Genomic DNA, 22,042 nt, shown 5'->3' on the forward strand with positions numbered 1-22,042 from the left:
ACACATCAAGGAAGAAGTGTGTAAGAAAAAGAAAGTGTCTATAACACCCCAAAAACTTTCGTGCTTAATTTGTAACAGAACCCCTATTTATTCGGGCCCTAAGGTCGTTTAAACTTCTGAATATTTTGTAATTTAAATTTTCGAATACATTTTGTATTTAGTATTTTAATTTTGTATTTTATTTAGTTAAATAATTATCAAAATTATTTATTTTATATTTCTCATGGGCAAAATTATATTTTTAAAAATTAAATAAAAAGATTTTAGGGAAAAATAAAGAAAAAGGCAGAAAATCTCATGGGCACACCAGCGCAAAGAATCTCGCTTGCGGAAGCCCCGCAGCCATGAGCGTGCGCATGGCCAGCATAGGACGTGTGCACTATGCATTCGTCCTACCCATGCGAGGCGCAAGACACAATCTCTGTGTGCGGTCTACGCGATAGGCCTATGCGCATGGCAGACTAGCCTATGGCGCGTGGTAGGCTGAGGCTGCAAGCCGTCATCGGGCGGCACGCTCTGCTGGTTGGCAGTGTGTCACCACTGGCTTGGTTTGCGTGGCGTCATCGCTTGGGCGACATGCCACTGTTGTTTGGGTGGCATGCCTCTAGTTTTTGCATTGACGTCACATCGCATCATCCATCCGTCGGTCACATCCATCAGTCGTCACATCTCACCTTTCCTATTGATTTTCTTTCTCCTCACCAAATTTTACCACTTGACGCAAATCTAACGGTCCCCATTTTATATAAATAGGGACTCTCCCTTCACCATTTCCTTATCACTTCCATTTCCATTCTTCCAACCTCTAAGAGCTTTAGAGAGAGGTGATAGCAACGGTTACCCGTTTATTAAGATCGTTCCTGGATGGTCTAGTTCAACCAATCTTCAATCTTGGATGAACTCAACAACATTGAGCATATCAAACTCAACACCTTTGAATTACACCAAAAGAAAGAACTATGGAAATCTTCTAAGCAACCCAACCCAACCTATTTGAACGCAACAACATTAGGTATATCAAACCTACCACCTTTGAATCACAAAAAGGTAGAAAAATTGAATTACTGTTACCCACCCCTAAATCTAATGAACCCAACAATAATAGATATATTAAACCTATCACCTTTGAATTACAGAAAAGAAAGAAAAAAAGCCAAGGTGCCACAACTAGGAGGAAGAATCCTAGTTGATAAACCTAATAAGTTTTGCAAGCAACTTGCAAGACCCAAACTAGCTCAAAGAGACTAGCAAATTAAGGAAAACCCTTAACAAGTACGTAATTTCAATCTGGTTTTTACAAGTAGAATGCATCCCTATTTATAGATCATAGGGAGCATGAAATTCAAAAGTAAATTACTTAAAATTAACTTTGGAAATAGAAACTAATAAAGAAAAATTCAAGACTAATTAATGACTTGGGATTCTAGTCTTCTTTGAATTCATTTTTCCAAGACTGACTTCTTTTTACTCCATGTTGATTTTTCATCATCCAATGAAGAGTTTTAATGCTTTTGAAGACACCAATCTTGTTCATAAATGATCAGATTTATTGATGTCCTTCAACTTCAAAGTCAAGCCATTATTGTTGACTAGAATTGATAAAAGAATGTAGTCTTGAACCAACCATGCTTTTGCACTAATTTTAGGCCATGTTATGGGCCAAAATAATTGTCTTGATCAACCCAATATGATCCATTAGCCCTTATTGGCCCATGATCTGAAATGGTCATGAAATTCACAATTCTGGACTTCGCATTGTGGGCTTTGGAGCATTCTAGTGAAAGACTTGTGCTAATCAAATTCTTCAAGGCTTCTTGCATTTTCTTTCTTCTTGAACGTGTCATTAGACCAGCAATGTTGATCAAATTATCATCTTCACAAACTTGAGCTTCCTGATTAGCAACATTTGAGCTTTTGTGCATTTGATCGCTATTAGAGGGAGTGATCTAGAGAGAGAGAGGGAGAGGAGAATAAGAAGAAATGGCATAGGAAACATTAAGGTTTTATTAAGGAATATAGTATTTACTTTTAAACATCCTAAGGAGTATTTTTAGATTAAAATTAATAAAGTTTAAATCAATGATTGCATGATTAAATTTTATGCTTAAACAAAGTAATTTTACGTGTTAATGCATGTTTTATGATCGTACATGAACTTATTAATTTGCATGTGTAATTAAAATGATTTAATGCTTGAAATAAATATTGATATGTGATACAATTGATGGTAGAAAAATGGTTAAGCATGAAATGATGTATAGACATGAGAAATACGTATTGCTATTTGCATGTATAATTTATTAAGTCTTTGATTAGGCTTTTTAACTCTAAGGAGTTCGTTTTTCTACCCCCATCTAGTCTGAAAAGACATGAGAGGACTGTTTCTTATGGATGATAGTGTACCGTATGACAAGAATGGTGACGTGATATGATTATAGGAGTCACCTTTGACGAAGTATGATTGTGGCCATAGTTAACAAACATGCAGGACCATTGTGGTTGGCTCAGTCATGATTATAGATCGTGTCATGATTTGGCAAGCCATAAATGTGTTGTTGGCTTGGCAAGCCACAAATTGTTGTTATAAATTAAATGAATTGATCATTCCACATAGGTAGTAGGGAATCCATATTACCCTCAGTAGATCGAAGTCGGAATGACTTCATGCGAAAAATAAAATGAAAGCCAGTGCATATCATGATTTGTTTGATTTTTTCTATTTTCAGCATGATTGATTTGATTGACATGATATGACTATAACATGATGGATTTGATATTTTCTTTAATGAAATAAAATATTTTCATAATTAATAAATAATCCTGACATGACTCTTGATGGTACTTTTAATTACCTTTAAAATCTTATTATGTTATTTAAATACTATTTTTCTTACTGAGTATATAGAACTCACCCTTTTCTATGCCCCCCCTCCAGTAAGGAAGATAGTGAGGAACCGATCGCTGACCCATCCCTTAAAGTCTTTGAGGATCCTGTGGATCCATAAACTTTTATGAGTGCATGACTTATCCCACACTTTGATGAGTCTATTTACAATAATGATAAAAGTAGTCCTCTTTTATATTTTTTTATTTTGTATTTTGTTACCACTTATGCCCCCAAATATTTATGTAATTGGGAACTCATGTATTTTGCAAGGGATTTGTAACTATTTGTTTCGTTGATATATATTCATCTGTTATGCACTCATAATCTATTTTTATATCTGACACCCTTATACCTCAATTAGCATTTGGGAGAAATGAGGCTAAAACCGAGAGGCATGCACATGGAAGATAGTTTTAATCTTTTGGGCTTAATTGGGCAATAATGGGCCAAATGGACTCAAATGAAGCCCAAACCAAAATCAGGTGATAGTTTCCTTCTTGGGGAACATGTGAAGCACAAGTTGGTTAACTTTGTGTGAGGTTTGGACCTTATGGGACTTAGGTGAACCTTAGATGGGCCAAATGTAATTGTTTTGAGTCCAAATTTTGTCCATAAGTAGCTGAAACTATGACAAACGTGTGAAGGTAAAATGAGACAAAAATGCATCAGAATCAAGGGAGGTATGGCTATTGGAAGAGAAGGCATGTGCATGGAGTGTGGTTTTGGGCTTTAAGGGTTTAGGTGGGCTTAAGACGACCTAAAACAGCTTGAATGGAGCCCAAATTTGTTATAGAAGCACCTCAAAGTAGTTTGGATAAATCTAAAAGCCTCTAGAGTGGGAGATTAAAGTGAAAAATTTCCTACATTGATTAGGAAGTTTAAAGTTATGAAGGTCTAGCATTAGTTAGGAAGTAAAAATGGTGAACCACATGTCCCACATCGGATAGGCAACCAACACCTTAGCTCCCCTATCCTACCTATAAATAGAGAATGATGTGAAGGGGGGAGAATCATGGTGAGGAAGAGAGGAGAAAAAGAAAAGAAGAAGAGGAGAGAAGAATATTGAAGTTCTTAAGGGTAACCCCTGGGTTTCAAGTAAGCATATCTCTCTCATTTTAATTTGATTTTCCATGAACTTTGAGGGTAGCTTTTTAGTAATTTGAGGGATATTTTTGAGGTTAGATATTGTTCAAAAGCATCCCATGTTTTAGGAATGCCACGAGGAAGACCATCCATAGAGCGTACTGACCGACTTGAAGCCTCGGATCACCCCACCAAGGCTGAATTTATCGAACTCTTCTGAGCTATCCAAGGATTAACTACAGCCATAGGATAAAATCAAGCCAACCCTTATCTACCTCCTGCCCCTGAATTCTGAAACACCTAAATATCCATTTCTGACAACATAGCGTAGTTTAGGAAACTTAACCTCCCATACTTTGAAGGTGGTCCTGATCCCTTTGTAGCTGAAACCTGTATCCTACAGATAGAGAAGTTTTTCTCTATCCTAGACCTGACTGAGGGACAAAAGGTTTCCCTTGCAGTTTTCATGCTAAGCGGTGAAGCAGAACACTGATGCGACTTAAAAAGGAACTCCTGCCTACGCCTACCACATGGGAAGTTTTCATGGATGCATTCTTTAATAACTTCTTCTTTGTCTATGTTTGGAAAAAGGAGGACTTTTAGGACCTCCAGCAAGGGAGTCTGACCGTTACCCAGTTTGAAGCCCATTTTATTCAACTATCTAGGTTTGCCCCTCTAATGGTCACCCCCCAAGAGCCAAAATGCTAGAGAGTTTCTTAAGGGCCTTCGTGCCAACATCTATGACTGGGCCGCGATGTTAAGACCCAGCTCATATGCAGAGATGCTCGAACATGCCCAGTTGGCCAAAGATCTCATCTTGGCCAAATACCAACGCATTGCCTGAGTCCATACCCAACAACAACCTCAGCAACTTATGAGGAGATTACCTGATGCAGTAAGTAGCCACCTTGATAAACGAACTAGAGTTACTATGCCCCCTACTTTGCCTCCACCTTAGTTCAACCTGCCTGACCTAACCAACCCTGTCAGCATTGTGGTTGCTCGCATGGTGACCTACCCTATCGACGTATCAATAATGCCTGTTATCGATGTGGAAGCACCCAACACCTTATAAAGGACTGCCCCCAGTGACCAAAGGACGTCACCCGACCTATAGCACAAGGTCGCGTGTACCATTTTGATGAACCCAGTGCTCTTCGTACTCATGTTCTTATCCAGGGTATGTTTTCTATTCATGACACTTCTGCTAAGGCTCTGATCGATACGTGTGTTACTTACTCTTTAATTTCCTGTACATTTGCTTATAATCTTGATTTTAGACCAAAACCTTTGAAAGAAACATTAACGGTAGAAACTTCTCTAGGGGACTACTAGAGGCCCATTATATATATAAAGACTATAGAATAAAAGCTTTAGGAATAGAGATATTTGTAAATATGATATTGTTAGATTTTATAGGATTTGATGTGATATTAGGAATGGACTGGTTGGGAAGGTATAGAGTTATAATCGATTGTGAAAGTAAAATTGTAACTTTATGGTCTCTGAAAAAGGAATAAAATTTTGTTATTATTTTTCTAACCAATGAATGAACAAGAATATGGGTGCTGATTCTACTATGTGTAGCATACCAATTGTTTGTAACTTTTTGGATGTCTTTCCTATCGAACTTCCTAGTCTACCTTCCCCACGAGAAGTAGAGTTCTTAATTGAATTGTTGCCCAGAGTCGAGCCAATCTTGAAGCCTACCTATCATATGAGTTGGGCTGAGCTAACAGAGCTAGAACATCAACTTTTTGACCTTATTACCTAAAAGTTTATTCGCCCTAGCCATTCTCCTTGGGGCGCTCAAGTGTTGTTCATGAAGAAAAAGGATGGTTCCTTCAGGGTCAGCGTGGACTACCGAGAACTCAACCGAATGACCATTAAAAGAAAGTACACCTTACCTCAGATCGATGACCTCTTCGATCAACTGCAATCAGCCACGGTCTTCTCTAATATCGATCTCAGGACGGGATACCACCAGTTGAGTCTCAAAGAAGAAGATATTTCGAAGACTGCCTTTTGTAACAAGTACGATTTATATGAGTTTAGGGTAATGTCGTTCGAATTAACCAATGCCCCTACAACCTTCATGAACATAATGAACAGAGTTTTTCGATACGCATTAGATCAATACATAATCATTTTTATTGATTACATCCTAGTGTATTCCAAGAGCCTTGAAGAACATGTAGTGCACTTGACTGAAGTGTTAGAGACTCTTCACCGAAACCAACTGTACACTAAATTGAGTAAGTACTCTTTCTGGTTGGATCGAGTTTCTTTTCTTGGACGTGTAATTTTGAGTGAAGAAGTTTATATGGACCCATCCAAGGTGAAAACGGTAGTCAACTGGAATCCACCCACCAATGTGGCTGATGTACGTAGCTTTTTAGCTTGACAGGTTATTATCGACGGTTAATTGATGGATTCGCTAAGCTTGCCACCCCACTTACCCGACTTACCTAAAAAGGGGTACCATTCATTTGGAATTATGAGTGTAGTGAAAGCTTCATGGAATTGAAGCATCGTCTCACCTTTGCTCCTGTGTTGATCTTCCCTAATAATATGGAAAAATTTTAGGTCTATTGTGATGCATCTCATATTGGCTTAGGGTGTGTCTTGATGCAGCATGGTAGAGTAGTCCCGTATAGGTCCCAATAAATAAAACCTCATGACAGAACTACCCTACCCATGACTTGGAGCTTGTAGCCATTATTTTTGCCTTAAAGATATTGCATCATTGCCTGTATGATAAGACCTTTGAGATTTATACTGATTATAATAGTTTAAAGTACATCTTTTCGTAAAAAGAATTAAATATGAGACAAGGACGCTAGATGGATTTTTTGAAGGACTATGATTGCAAGATCATCTATCAGCTTAGGAGAAAAAATGTGGTCGCTGATGCACTGAGCCAAAAAGAGTCTACTGTTGGCTCAACCCATGGCCTCCAGTTGAAAATTGATGGGCTCTATGCAGGTTCTCCGTTTAGCTATTATGGCAAAGACATCTTGCCCAGATCTGAGCCTTGCCGGATCTCTTTATGAAAATCTAGGAAACCTAATCCACGTACTTGGAACTTATCAAGAATCAAGGTAAGTTCACTTCTGACAAATCTCTCAATTTCAGGATTTCAGATGATGGATTGTTCAGATTCTAGAACCAAATTTGGGTCCCCATTACTGTAAGGGCTGATGTTCTCAAGACTGCCCACGCTTTAAAGCTATCCATCCATCCCCGAAGTACCAAAATGTACCAGGACTTGAAGCGTCAGTACTGATGGCTAGGAATGAAAAGGGATATAGTTGACTATGTCTCTCGATGCCTTACTCATCAGTGAATTAAGGTAGAACATCAAAGACCTAGTGGTTGTTACAAGGTCTTCAGATTCCTAAATGGAAATGCATACTAAAAGATTACCTAGAACTTGTTCTAGTCAAAACATTATCTGGGTCATCGTGGACAAACTGATCAAGATCGCCCATCTTCTTCCCATTAAAACCACTGATTCCACCAACAAGTTAGCCCGTCTATATATTTATGAGATTGTTCGACTTCATGGTGTTTCCTCATCCATAATGTCCGACTGCAATCCCCAGTTTGATTTCCACTTCTCGGACACCTTCTAGGAAGCTTTGTGGTGTGGGTTGTATTTTAGAAAAATACAAGGAACCAAAATCTTAGTACAATAGTTCCTGAAAAAGTGCTAATTTGACCCTTTTAGCTTGATTTGTGTCCCAAAACTAAAATACCTTGAATTTGAGTCCCAAATGTGTCTATAGACTAGCCAAGATATTAAGGAAGAAGTGTGTGGAAAAATAAAATATGTCCGTAGAAGAAAACTTAGCCACCACACAGAGTGGCCAGAAAAGCTACGCCGACAATCGTAGAAGACCCCTAGAATTTATTGTTGGTGATAAAAATTTCCTTAAGATCTTCCCTTATAAGGGAAAAATGTAGTTTGGTAAGAAAGGTAAGTTGAGCCCCTGTTATGTGGGATCTTTTCAGATCGTGGAATATGTTGCACCTGTGGCATACCGCCTTATTTTTTTCCCAGAGTTTGCGGGTCTACATAATTTTTTCCACGTCTCCATGCTCAAAAAGTACCACCATGACCCTTCTCACATCATTCCTCACCAAGAGATTCAGGTTAAAGCTAATATGACATACAATGAGCTCCCTACAAAATTCCTAGATTGGATCGACAAAGTTTTGCACAACAAGAGGATTTTAATGGTGAAGGTGTAGTGGCAACACCATACTTCGAAAGGAGGCGACATAGGAGTTGGAGAGCAAAATGCGAGAGAAGTTTCCTGATCTATTCGTGATAAATTTGGAGGACCGAATTTTTAACGGTGGGGGAATGTAACACCCCGAAAAATTTCGTGCTTGATTTGTAATGTGAACCCTCATTTATTGGGGTCCTAAGACCATTTAAACTCCTTAATATTTCATATTTTAAAATTTCAAATGAATTTCATAATTTAATTTATGTATTATTTGGTTAAATAATTATTGAAATTATTTATTTTATTTTATTTGTAGATAATATATATTTAAATTAATTAAAAATATTTTAGGGAAAAAACAGCTGAAAATACTAATTAAGGCATATGAGTGCTAAATACATAAACAAATTACGAGGGCATAATAGATAAATGTATGCAACGGAACAAATACTTACAAAACCCTTATAAAATATATGAGTTCCCAATTATATATATATTTGAGGTCAGAAATGGCGACAAAATATAAAATAATCAAATACAAAAGAGGGCTGCTTCTATCATTATGTAACTGGACTCATCAAAGTGCGGGAGAAGTAACGCGCTCATAAAAGTTTATGAATCCACGGGATCTTAAAGACTTCAAGGGGTAGGTAAGCGATCGATTCCTCACTATCTTCCTCATTTGGTGGGGATCATGGAAAGGAGTGAGTTCCTTATACTCAATAAGAAAAATACTATTTAAATAACATTATAAGATTTTAAAAGTTATTAAATGTATGATCGTCACTTACCATCAAGAGTCATGTCAAGATCCTTTATTAATTATGAAAACAATTTAATTTATTAAAGAAAACGTCATAACCATCATATCGTAGTCATATTATATCAATCAAATCAATAATGCTGAAAATAAAGAAAATTAAACAAATCATGATATGCACTCTCTTTCATTTTATTCTTTGCGCGAAATCGTTCTGACATCTATCTATTGAGGACAATTAGAGATTCTCTACTACTCATGTAGAATGACCAATTCATTTCATTTATAATAGCAATTTGCGGCTTGCCAAACCAACAACACATTTATGGCTTTCTAAATCATTACACAATCTATGACCATGGCCGTGCAAATCACAGTGGTCATCTTAACTATGGTCATGGTCGTACTTTGCCAAAGGCGACTCCTACAATCGTATCGCGTCACCGCTCTTATTAGAGGTACGTTGTCATCCATAAGGTGCGGCCTCTCCGATCTTTTTAGACTAGATGAGGGAGATAGAAACCCTTCAAAGATGAAAAGCCTAACGAAATACTTTATGAATTATGCATGCTAATACCAATACATATCCTCATGTTTGTACATCATTTCACGCTTAATCATTTTTCCATTGTCAATTGCACCACATATCAATATTTATTTCAAGCATTAAATCATTTAAATTACACACAAATAATCAGTTCATATATATTCATAAAACTTGCATTAATCACCTAAAATTATTTCATTTAAGCATATGATTTAATCATGCAACCATAAATTTAAATTTTGTTAATTTTTTATCTAGAAATGCTGCTTAAGATGTTTAAAAGAATATACTAAATTCCTTATCGAAACCTTGATGTTTCCTATGCTTTTTCTTTTTCTCCTCCTGTGACATCCCAAGTGCTAGTTAAGGTAATTGGGTGTCAGATACAGATTCAGATTAACGAGTGCATGATAATATTTATGCAGCAGAATCAAGACCTTAACAAATCCCTTATAGATACATATATATAGTTCTAAATACATACATCACTGAGGCCAAAAGTGGCTACAAAATACAAAACATAAGGGTCACTTCTTTCACTATGCTACTGGAATTCATTAGAGTGCAGGAACAGACATGCACTCAGACTTATGGATCCACATGATCCTCATAGACTTCCAAAGGTAGGTCTGCTTGTGGTTCCTCATTTTCTTCCTCATCTTGGGGAGGGAGGGGGGAGGAAAGAGTGAGTTTTATATGCTCAGTAAGGAAAACAATATTAAATTAACATTGTTAGATTTCAAAAGTTTATTATTTTTTCTTACTGATTAGCTTCCTCGTTTACCTAACTCATCATTAGGAAAAAATAATTTTTTTAAATATCAAAATAGTACATTAGCACAGAAAATCAAATATACATATATCATGTTAAATAATAAAGAAAATCAAATAAATAATAAAATGCTCAAATTTCTCGTTGTCATGCTTTACGAAGTCGTTACAAACTTCTATATATGAGAACAGATACAAATATAGATTTCTAACTACTCAAGTGGAATGACCAGATAAGATACAGATACAACAATTTGCTCAGGTCCACTTCCGGCTGGCCAAACCATGGTATGATCTATGACCACGGTCGTACCAACCATAGTGGTCCTAATAGATAATCTATAGTCACGACATTACTTAGCCATGGGGGACCCCTACAAATAGTGTGATATCACTCTCGTTAGAGGGCATGACGTCATCTACTGGGAGCGGTCTTCTTACTTTTTTCAAATAAGATAGGGGAGAGAAAAACAGATATCCCTAAGAAATAAAAAGGCTAATGAGACACTTGATGCAATATGCATGTCAATACTGATACACTTTGGATCAAACAGGCTTCATTCCACTTTTCTCTTTTTTTTTTTATTTTTTTTATTTTTTTATTATCATGGGCAACATACTACATTTATCACACGCAAATTCACTAAGTGTCAGTAAATCACACAGCATGCTTGAAAATCAGACAATTCAACTCATTTGAATACAGAGGCATGCAAAACAGACAAAATAACAATCATATTAAATTTTCTTATCTAAAAATACTCCTTAGGACGTCGAAAGTAATATTAGATTCCTTATTGAAACTTCGATGTTTTCTCCTTCACCGTATACCTTTCTTTTTCTTCTTTTCTCCCTATTTTACTATCTCTCTATCTTTCTCTCTAAATCTTTAAAAAATAGAAGAAATGGAAGTGTGGAGATGAAGGGAAGGGGAAGGACAATTTATAAAATTTTAGAATCGTTAAATTCGCGCCAAGTGGCAAAATTTGGTGAAGAGAGAGGAAGAAAAGATTTTTTGCACAAAAAATGAGGGAGGAAAATTTTCTCCATTAGTAGCAGTGGCACACTGCTCAAGGGGCACAAGGCTTATCCACGCAGGCCTGCAGCATCGATAGTGAGTGCACAGTGTGTGGCGCCAGTTCGTGTGCAAAGTGACATGTGGACGGCCTACCTGCGTGCTACAGGACGCGCACGCAGGTCCTAACCCAGTACCGTACGTGCGGAGGGGACGTGCGCTCGTCTCCTGCATGCAAGCGTGCGGATGGGTCATGCGCCCTGTGCGCACGCCCCGCTGCCATTGTGCGTGCACGCCCTGCGGCCACTGTGTGCACATGCACGCGCGCACAGTGCCCAGCACCCGCACGGGGAAACCTACTTTCCTGCGGGATTTTTCGCAGTGAGCCGGTTATCTCCTGTTTTGCTATTTTTCAATTTTTTTCTAATTTTTTCTTTTGAAATAAAATAAAATAATGTAAAATAAAAATAAAACTAAATAAAATAATTAAAAATAAAAATAAAAATAGATTAAAATCACAGATCTCGAGAATGACATAAATTAATTTAAATTTAGGGCACGCAAAGGCCTGAATAAATAGAGTTTTCAAATCACTTTAGCATAGCGATGGGCGGGGTGTTACACCTCCTCTCATTCTCTCCTTATATCACTCTCCCTTTTTCTAAAGCTCTTGGAGGATAAAAGAATGAAAATGGAAGTGATGAGGAAATAATGAAGGGAGGGTCCCTATTCATAGAAAATGGGAATCGTTAGATTTGCACCAAGTGACAAAATCTAGTGTGGAGAGACGAAGCTGATGGGAAAGGTGAGATGTGATGACCGACGGATGTGATCGATGGATGAACTACGCGATGTGATGGCGGTGCAAAAATTGGAGGCAAGCTACCCAAACAACGGCAACATGTCGTTGAAGTGGCGGCAGCACGCCACCCAAGCCGGCAGTCGTATGCTGCCTGAAAGTAGCAGGCGGTGCCCAAGGAGGCGACGCACATTGCTTGAGGCTGCACACGCCACCCCAGCCTATCGTGCACTACTGGCTTACCGTGTGGACGGTGCCCACATGCTCACAGAGTCCGCATGAGTGGGAATTTTCCGGCTGTCTTTCCTGTAAGATTTTATGCATTTTTTCCATTTTTCTCGAAATTATTTTATTTAATTTCTAAAAATAAAATTTTCCTACAAGATAAACAAAATAAATAATTTCAATAATTATTAAACCAAATAAAATACAAAATTAAAATATGAAATATGATATTTATCCAAAAACTTAAAAAACTAAATATTAAGGAGTTTAAATGGTCTGAGGGGCCGAATAAATAAAGGTTCACATTACAGTTTAACACAAAAGTTTTTGAAGTGTTACAGATCCTGCTCGTGCAGGCTTTGGACGCCTCTCGCGAGTGCACGCGCACGACCAGCATAGGACGTGGGCATTGTGCACACGTCCAATAACTGCGAGGTGCAAGGCGTGGTCAGCTGGAGTAGGCTGAGATAGCGTGTGCTACCTCATGCTAGGCGCGCCGCCCCCTCGGGCGCCAGGTGCAACCTTCATGCGGCACGCACCTATAGTTGGGCACTGAGCTGCAGTTGGCTTGGACGTCCCACCGTCAATTGGGTGGTTTGCCTCTAGTTTTTGTGCCGCTGTCACTTCGCATCATCCATTCGTCAGTCATCACATCTCATCATTTCACCTTGACTTTCTCTCTCTTCACCATATTTCACTTCTTGGCGTAAATCTAACAGTCCCCATTTTTTAAAAATGGGGACCCCCACTTCACCATTTTCTCATCCCTTTCATGTCATGCTTCCATCCACCAAAGGGTTCTAGAGAGAGAGAGAGTGATCAAGAAAGAGGAGAAGAAGAAAAGGAAAACATAGGAAACACCAAGGTTTTGGTAAGGAATTTAGTATTTACTTTTAAACATCCTAAGAAGTATTTCTAGATTAAATTAATGAAGTTTAAATTAAATGATTGCATGATTTAGTTTATATGCTTAAATAAAAAGATTACATGTTGGTGCATATTTTATGAACATATGCAAATTGATTATTTACATGTTTAATTTAAATTATTTTGGATAAATGTTAATATATGATACATTATACAATGGTAATGTAATTAAGCATGAAGTGATGTTAAAGCATGAGAAATATATATTGGTATCAGCATGTATGATCCATAAAGTATTTTGTTAGGCTTTTTATCTCTAGGAAATTTCTATTTATCTCCTATCTGATATGAAAATAGATTGTTAGAAAATCATCAAGTTAAAGAGTAAGTCATCTACTAAGTGCGAGTGAAAACTTTTATGCTCACATTTTGACGCGGGAGAGTATGGGGAGGATTGAATCAACTCCTATAACCCACTCAACGTTATGCAATACTAAAACTTTAACCGCCTAGATAAACCCCTCCCTCTAATTGAATCTATAATGTTTAAAGGAATACAAAAACAAAGACTAGGGAAAATAAATAAGGAAAGCAAAAATGCCATGAACTTATCGATAAATTGAACCCTGCTCCTTGGCTCAATAAGACTTTTGAAGACTCCTGCTTCCGAAAGAACTTGAAGAAGCTAAATTAGCAAAAATATTAAAAGAAGAAAAGCTTAAGCTTTTAAAAATTTCTCTCAAATTGATTGTAATTAATGTGTTTACAACCTATGGACAAATGTCTATTTATAGTATTTTTCGAGCAATCTAAATGAGTACAAACTCTTGCAACAAATTAATAAAATAATACCCTAGATAAAATTCTATCTAATTTTAGGATAAATTACATAGTAAAATAATTATTCTATTCCAAAGAAATTAATTAAATAATTAAATAATCTTAGGGAGAGAATTTACAATAAAATAATAATTAAAATAATGTGATACTTATCCCATGTTATTTCCATATAAAACACATGGAAAAATTAATTTATGTGGGAGTTAATTTTAAAAAATGACAAATTAAAAATTAGATCCCAAAGCCTTTTAAAAATAAAAAATAAAAAAATAAGGAAATAGTTTATTTAATTAAAAGGTGGAGAACCGGTCGGCTAGTCTGCGAAGGTCGCTAACAGTGAGCTAGTGGGCCGGGCCGCTGGTGGCGCATTGGGCTTGCCAGGCTAGTTCTGGGCTCGTTTGAGGGGGGTGCACTCGTTCGACCTCGTGGGCTAGCTTGCTGGCAGTACTTGTAGGCCTTCTAGGTCGTGTGGTGGAGCTGTTGGGTCTGCCTGCGCACTGGGCTTCCTACACGCATGCACATGTTGCGTGTTTGTGGGCTGCACTCGCTTGGTTTGCGTGGGCCATCTTCCTTGGGTGTGGGGCTTTCTTACAATTCGTCAAGTCCATTAATCCTACTTGGGCCTTAAGTCCTTTGGCTTGAACAAACTTGGCCCATCTCTTGGAATAATCCCAATTAGAAAAGTAGTCAGGAATGAAATTATTTTTCTGTTTTGGGCATTCCTATTTAGGAAACTGGAACTTACTTTCCTGTTTGAGTCAGGACCTACTGGATTCCTCCTTGATGCAGATTGGCATTCCTTGACACTAAATGTAGGCTATCTAACATCACATCATCTTGCCCTTCTTCAAAAAGATCCATCCTCGAATCTTGACCTTCATCAAAAGGAGAATTGTTGGTGATAACAATAGAAAACACAACATATTTCCCAAGTATGTTTACTTTGTTGATGCATGTCATTACTTGATTCACAATTCCTCTAGGATCTGAATCAAATCTTCATAGCCCACTTGCCATGGTAATTATCTATAAGAAAAGAATAGTATAACTATGGAAAGAGTGGTTAAGGTCAAAATTAATCTCCTTGTAGGTAAGTACAATTAAAGTTCCCTTTCATAAGAGATATTCCTTAATATTATGTCCTTATGATGAAGACACTTCCTTATTTTCTCTCTTTGTTTTTCTCGTAATGGACCATCTTTGGTTGTCTGCTAGGCAGCCTTTATGCTCAATGAGCCATTAACTTTCTCTACTGCCTTCCTTCTCTCTTCAACCCTTCTTGCATATTCATCAAAGGACAATTTAATTTTGACTTGATCTTTATGTGCCTCTTTTTGTGATAAAGGCATAAGGACATGATTCAGATTGTCCTATTGTAATAAAAAATAACTGGTGCGGCCATAATGTTGTACCTGCCTATCAAACTACAAGGTCTCCCAAGTATCAGGTGACTTGCATGCATAGGTACGATATCATAATATATCTCGTCATTATATTTTCTGATGGAGAATGGTACTTTGACTTGTTCGGTAACTTGACTTTGCCATACTAATTCAACCATTGTAATCGGTAGGCATTTGGATACTTTATGCGTATAAACCATGCTCTTTCCACGAATAGAGTGCTTGCCACATTAGCACAGCTACCACTGTCAATGATCATTTCACATACCTTACCATTGACAAGACATCACATGTGGAATATGTTCTCTCTCTGCTTGTTGTCCTCTCCCTAAGCTTACAAGCTCATGACCCTTCAGACAACAAGGATACTTTCTCGGAAGGAAAATATGTCACTTTATTGAAACATAGTGAATTGTCCTGCAAGGTAAAGGTTAATGAAAGAACATCTCACCCTCACCGTTACTCGTGTTTAACCTCATAATCCCTCAACACTCATGCTTTAAGTTGAGCCTCTAGAATCGATTCTCCTTAATTAAGACCTGTACGTTAGTCTCAAAGACACTGGTAAGGAATCCTAAAGGAAGGCTGACTCTAAAGTTCAAAATTTAAGCTAACAGATAAAGAATTGTGATGCTTAAACAATGTAAATGCAATATGAATTATGCAAATAGAATGAAAACAAAAGTTTTCACTCGTACCTAATAAATGACTTACTCTTCCTCTCGATGGTCTTTCGACAATCTAATAGGCAGTTACTCTATTTTTGCTATACAGAATGCAAACAACGTGCCAATTGGCTTATGGGTGCAAATGGGATATTTTTGGTATTTTTGATATGTATAATTCTTTTTGAATAAAAAAACAAACTGCTTGAATTGAACAGATCGATGTGAATTCAAGCAAGATGCAATACAAATTAACAATAAAATAATTTGAATGCTAATTTAAGAGCAAAAATGCTAAAAGCAATAAAGATAGATTTGGGTTATAGGATGCTAAGCTCTAATACCAAATGACAGGAAAGGGTATGGAAGGATCGAATCAACTCCTATAACCAACTCAACATTATGCAATACCGAAACCTTATTACCTAGATAAATCTCTTCCTCTAATTGAATCTATAATCCTAAAAGGAATGCAAAAACTAAGAGTAAGGAAAATAAACTAGGAAAGAAAAAACACCAAAAACTTATCGATAAGTTGATCCCCGCTCCTTGGCTCAACATGACTTCTAAAAACTCTTGTTTTCTGAAGAACTTGAAAAAGCTAAATTAGCAAAAATTCTAAAAAAAGAAAAGCCTAAACTTTCAAGAATTTCTCTCATATTGATTGTAATTGGAGTGTTTATAACCTATGGGTAAAGGCCTATTTATAGCATTTCCTGATCAATCTAGATGAGTACAAACTCTTAAAATAAATTAATAAAATAATACTCCTGATAAACTTTTATCTAAATCTAAGATATTTACATAATAAAATAATTATTCTATTTCAAAAAAATTAATTAAATAATCCTAGTGATGGAATTAACAATAAAATAATAATTAAAATAACCGAATACTTGTCCCATGTGATTTCTATGTAAAACACATGGAAAAATTAATTTAGGCATGTGGGATTTAATTTTAAAAACATGAAAAATTAAAAAGTTGGTCCCAAAGTCTTTTCAAAATAAAAAAATTAAAAATAATAAAATAACTTAATTAATTAAAACGTGGAGAATGAGCCTGTCAGGTTTGGGCAATCTAGGAAGGCAAGCCTGCACAAGCCGTAGATAGCGAGCCTACAAGTTGGGCTGCGGGTCACACGTTGGGCCAGCTAGGTTGGTTTCATGCCTGTCCATACGGGCCACGTACGTTTGACCCCTTGGGCCAGCGCACGAGCGGTGCTTGCAGGCCTTCTAGGTCGTGGCGGTGGAGCTGTTGGGTTTGTGCGTGGGCGTTGCTACGCGCATACACATGCTGAGTATATATGGGCTGCACACATTTGGTTCACGTGGGCCATCTTCCTCGGGTGTGGGCTTTCTTACAATTATTCAAGCCCCTTAATTTTACTTGAAGCTTATATCTTTTGGCATAAACAAACTTAGCCCATGTCTTGGAATAATCCTAATTAGGAAAGTAGTCAGGGATGAAATTACTATCCTGTGTTGGGTGTTCCCATTTAGGAAACCAAAAATTACTTTCCTCTTTGAGTTGAGACCTGCTGGATTCCTCCTTGATGTAGATTGGCATTCTTGACACTAAATTTGTACTATCAAATATGACATCACCAGGTGTGGGCTTTCTTACAATTCTTTAAGCCCATTAATCTTACTTGGGCCTTAAGTCTTTTGGCTTAAAAAAACTTGGCGCATCTCCTAAAGTAATCCCAATTAGGAAAGAAATTAGGGATGAAATTACTTTCCTGTTCTAGGCATTCCTATTTATGAAACTGGAACTTACTTTACTATTTGGGTCGAGACGTGATGGATTCCTCTTTGATGCATGTTGGCATCCTTGACACCAAATTTAGGCCATCTAATATCACATCATATTTTGTTTGCATTGTCCATTCTCTGTTGCATAAAACACTCATGCATGCACATTTTAGGCTTCTAGAGTGTCCTGGATTGCACCCTCTTCTTCTGGGGTGTGTACAGAGCAAACTTACACTTTACACGTAATTAAATAACAAAAATTAACTTTAATTAATATAGAAAGTACATAGAAGCATTACATCCTTTGAATAATGTATATCAGATATAATACAATACGATGCACTAAAATTTTTCTTTTCTTATAATACCAAAGTACAAACTTGTAACCTGATATCACTCTTACTTCTCAACTTATCTTCTGTATCACTTACTATTTTCCAGCGAAATCCTTACTATCTAAAAAATAATGGGAAAGTTAAATACATTATCCCATTAAGCAAATATTACGACAGATAGCTAAATACATGCAATATATAGTATCATCACTCACGTCAGTGAAACACATTCGTTATATTTTTAAAACCATATAAAAACCATCCTCTACTAAATCACACAGTAAGCACAGAATACTGTACACATACTAAATCACACAGCAAGTACAATATATCGTACATCTGTACCAGATCACACAGCAAGTAAGTGTACCGTACATCTGCACCATATCACACAAGTGCAGTGTACCCATATCTCATATGCACAAATCACACAGTAGGCACCAATCACTGCATTGTACAATGCTTTTACATTTTGTAAAAATAATAAATCTTTCTCACAAAGCATGTGTCAAAACGTACTAGTTCTACATGCCGTAACATCCACTTACCTCAGGTCCTATGCAAACCTCGATCTAGGTAGAGCCTCTTACACAAGCTCTAATCCCTTTGCTCAATTTGACAGAGTTTCTCCCTATAAAACTTTTAAATTTCTCCCTTATGAAAACCATAATTTCCTTAGTTTTACCCAAAATTTTGGCAATGTTCTTGGATGTTTTTTAGTAATATCTGAAGCCCAACAGTTACCCTTGAGAGCTTCCTTCTTTTCTCCTCTTCTTCTCTTCTTTTTCCCTCTCTTCCTCACCATGGTTTTCCCCTCTTCCCACCATCCCCTATTTGTAGGAGAGGGAAGCCAAGGTGTTGGTTGTCTATCTGATGTGGGACATGTGGTTCACCATTTTAACTTCCTAACCGATGTGGGACCTTTGTAAGTTTAAACTTCCTCGTCGATGTGGGACTTTTATCACTTTAATCTCCCACACTAGAGGCTTCAAGATTTCTCTAGACTCCTCCCACCACCTTATCCTCCTTCAAGGTGCTTTCATAGAAACTTTAGCTCCATTCCAGCTATTTGGGCCACCTTAAGCCCACCTAAACCCTTAAGGCCCAGTCCACTTAAAGCCCAAAAGGTCTAAATTGCACATAAAGTTAGGCTCATGCCCAAACCCTTAATTCAAAACTCTATAACTTTCTCAATTCTTAATCTTTTTAAGCAAACCTATACTTCAAGTGTTCCTCAAGCAGGAAGCTATCACATGGTTTTTTTTTTTTTGGGCTTTATCTAGGTTCATTTGGCCCATCTATGGCCTAAACAAGCCTGAAAGGTCAAAATTATCTTCCATGTGCATCCATCTCGGGTTTGGCCTCATTTCTCCCAACTTTTCTTCTACATATATATTTTTTTTCCACACACTTCTTCCCTAATATAATTTCTAGTTATCAACCAAAAGTGAGTCTCAAATTCCAAGTACTTTAGTCTCGAGATGCAAATCAATCTAAAAGGGTAAAAAAGAGTTCCTTAGCGGATTTTCTCTACTGATTCTTCATCCAATTATTTTCTCACTGTTTAAAAGAATTTTTTTTTACCTTCTATGAGGTCTTTTTAGCTTCAAGAAGCATTCTTGAACCTGAAAACTCAGCTTTCTCTTTTTGTGGGAAAAACTCTTCTTAAAGGATTCTAGTTATTCAAATCTCATCATTTTTGCCACTTGACTTAAAAATTATTCTTTAACCTTGAAACTCACTTTAAATTAAATAGCATTATAAAACATGAGAAATTCTTCTACAGAAAATTTGGGTCATTACATAGAGTCTGTTAGGAATTTTTTCAAAATTCATTTCTAACTTGTAGGGACTCAATTAAAAAAATCATAACTTGGACGCTAAACTTGATAGAGAGTGATTGAGTATGAGTGACAGACACAAGTGTCGAGAGGTAAAGTGAGTTATGGAACCAAGAAATTAGCTCAATTTCACTTATGGACGTGTTTCACCCAGACACGGTATCAACTTAACTCCTTTCATTATTTCTTCGCTTATTTGTTGTATCCAGGATCATTAAGCGACATCGACATGAATTCAAGGACAAATCCTTTTGAAGAAGGGAGGATGGCATGACCATGGGAAGGCCTTCAAGATATCCAACAAATGATTATCCAAGTTCTCGCTAACTCATAGATAAAACCTGAAAGAAGCCTTAACCAAGAAAATAGAGATGAAACCTAGAAATAAAGCCCGATCCATCAAGACACAAATATCCAATCCGAGAGAGACTAGATCGAGTAAGATGGATTCTTGATGTCATCAAATAAGGCCAATCATATGGTCCTCAGAAAATAATAGCCCAAATTGTTATAGGAGGAGATGAAGAGAGGGATTTTTGGGCAATTTTAGAACCCACAGAGAAGGTCCATGGTCGTTTAACCCACATGATTCTTGGCCCATGGAAGAGGACCCAAGGGATGAGCCCATGCGGCAACATAGGCCGATCCACAAGTAGGAGGCGACCACGCGCAACCCACGCATGCGCTAGCCATGCAGGCTGCCCATGCGAGAGGGAAAGAGCTCCTTGCATTCAGGCAACCCAATCTGTACGTCCCGTCCTATAAACTAGGCCACAAGATTCAAAGATTACATCCAAAACCCACATAGATTTAGCATAGATAACTCAAAACCCTAAACAAATCTTTCCTGCCAAACCCACAATTAACTTGTAATTGAGAACTGGGATGATTGAGATAAAAAAAGCAAGAATGAATAAATGTCACTAACTAACTTGATAAGTTAATTCAATTCTTGATGCAACAAGATGAATAAGAATTCCCACTTGTCATAGGTGTGCTAAAGGTAATGAAATTCATTCAATAATTAAAATATGTCATATTACATTGAAAATAAGATATTTATAGGATAAAACACCTAAATTCTGCCAAAGGATCATAATTTGATGACCTAGTAAAACATAAACAATACTTAATTATTTAAAAAATGACCGAGAGAAATATGGTATTAAATGACCTGGGGAAATATGAAATTAAATGACCTAGAAAAATATGATATTAAATGACCTAGGAAAATATGTTATTAAATGACCTAGAAAAATATGATATTAAATAACCTAGAAAAATATGGTGTTAAATAATCTAGGAAAACAAGGTATTAAATGACCTAGAGAAATATGAACATAATTTAATTATCTAAGAAATTACCAAAATGACCTTAGACATTCATTTAAACTGTGCCCACAAACTTGATTAAAATTAATGATTTTTTGGCTCCTTTGATTCTTCGAACACTCCACATGTGCCAAGTTCTTATTATATCCATTGATGCGGAACTCCGAGACCCTTGCTTGAACCTTAGAACTCTTCAATCGGTTTAGAACGGAATTTAGATCACAAGTAAAAAAGGAATCAAATTTGTTCAATCACCCAAATGGTTTGAAATGGACCATCCCCACGAGCATCCAACTTAGATTTCTATTTTGATAGAAATCGTTCCTTGCACATATGAACCCACACCCAATCTCTGAGTTCAAATGAAATCTTGCGCCTTCCTTTATTGACATGGGATGTTACTTGTTCATTTTTCTTTTCAATGTTCTGCCTTGCTTTTTCTTGAATTGCTTTAACCATTTTTGCTTTCTTATGTCCATCCAAATTAGAAATGTCACTTATAAGAATAGACAACAAATCAAGTGGAGTTAAGGGATTAAAACCATACACAATTTCAAAAGGAGAAAACCCAGTAGAAGAATGTGTACTCCGATTATAAGCAAATTCAACAAATGGTAGCATATCTTCCCAAGTTTTAACATTCCTTCCAATTAAAGCACGTAATAATGTACCAAGTATTCTAT

Source organism: Carica papaya, chromosome 8, assembly GCF_054855325.1.
Source record: "Carica papaya isolate Zhongbai chromosome 8, ASM5485532v1, whole genome shotgun sequence".
NCBI lineage: Eukaryota > Viridiplantae > Streptophyta > Magnoliopsida > Brassicales > Caricaceae > Carica > Carica papaya.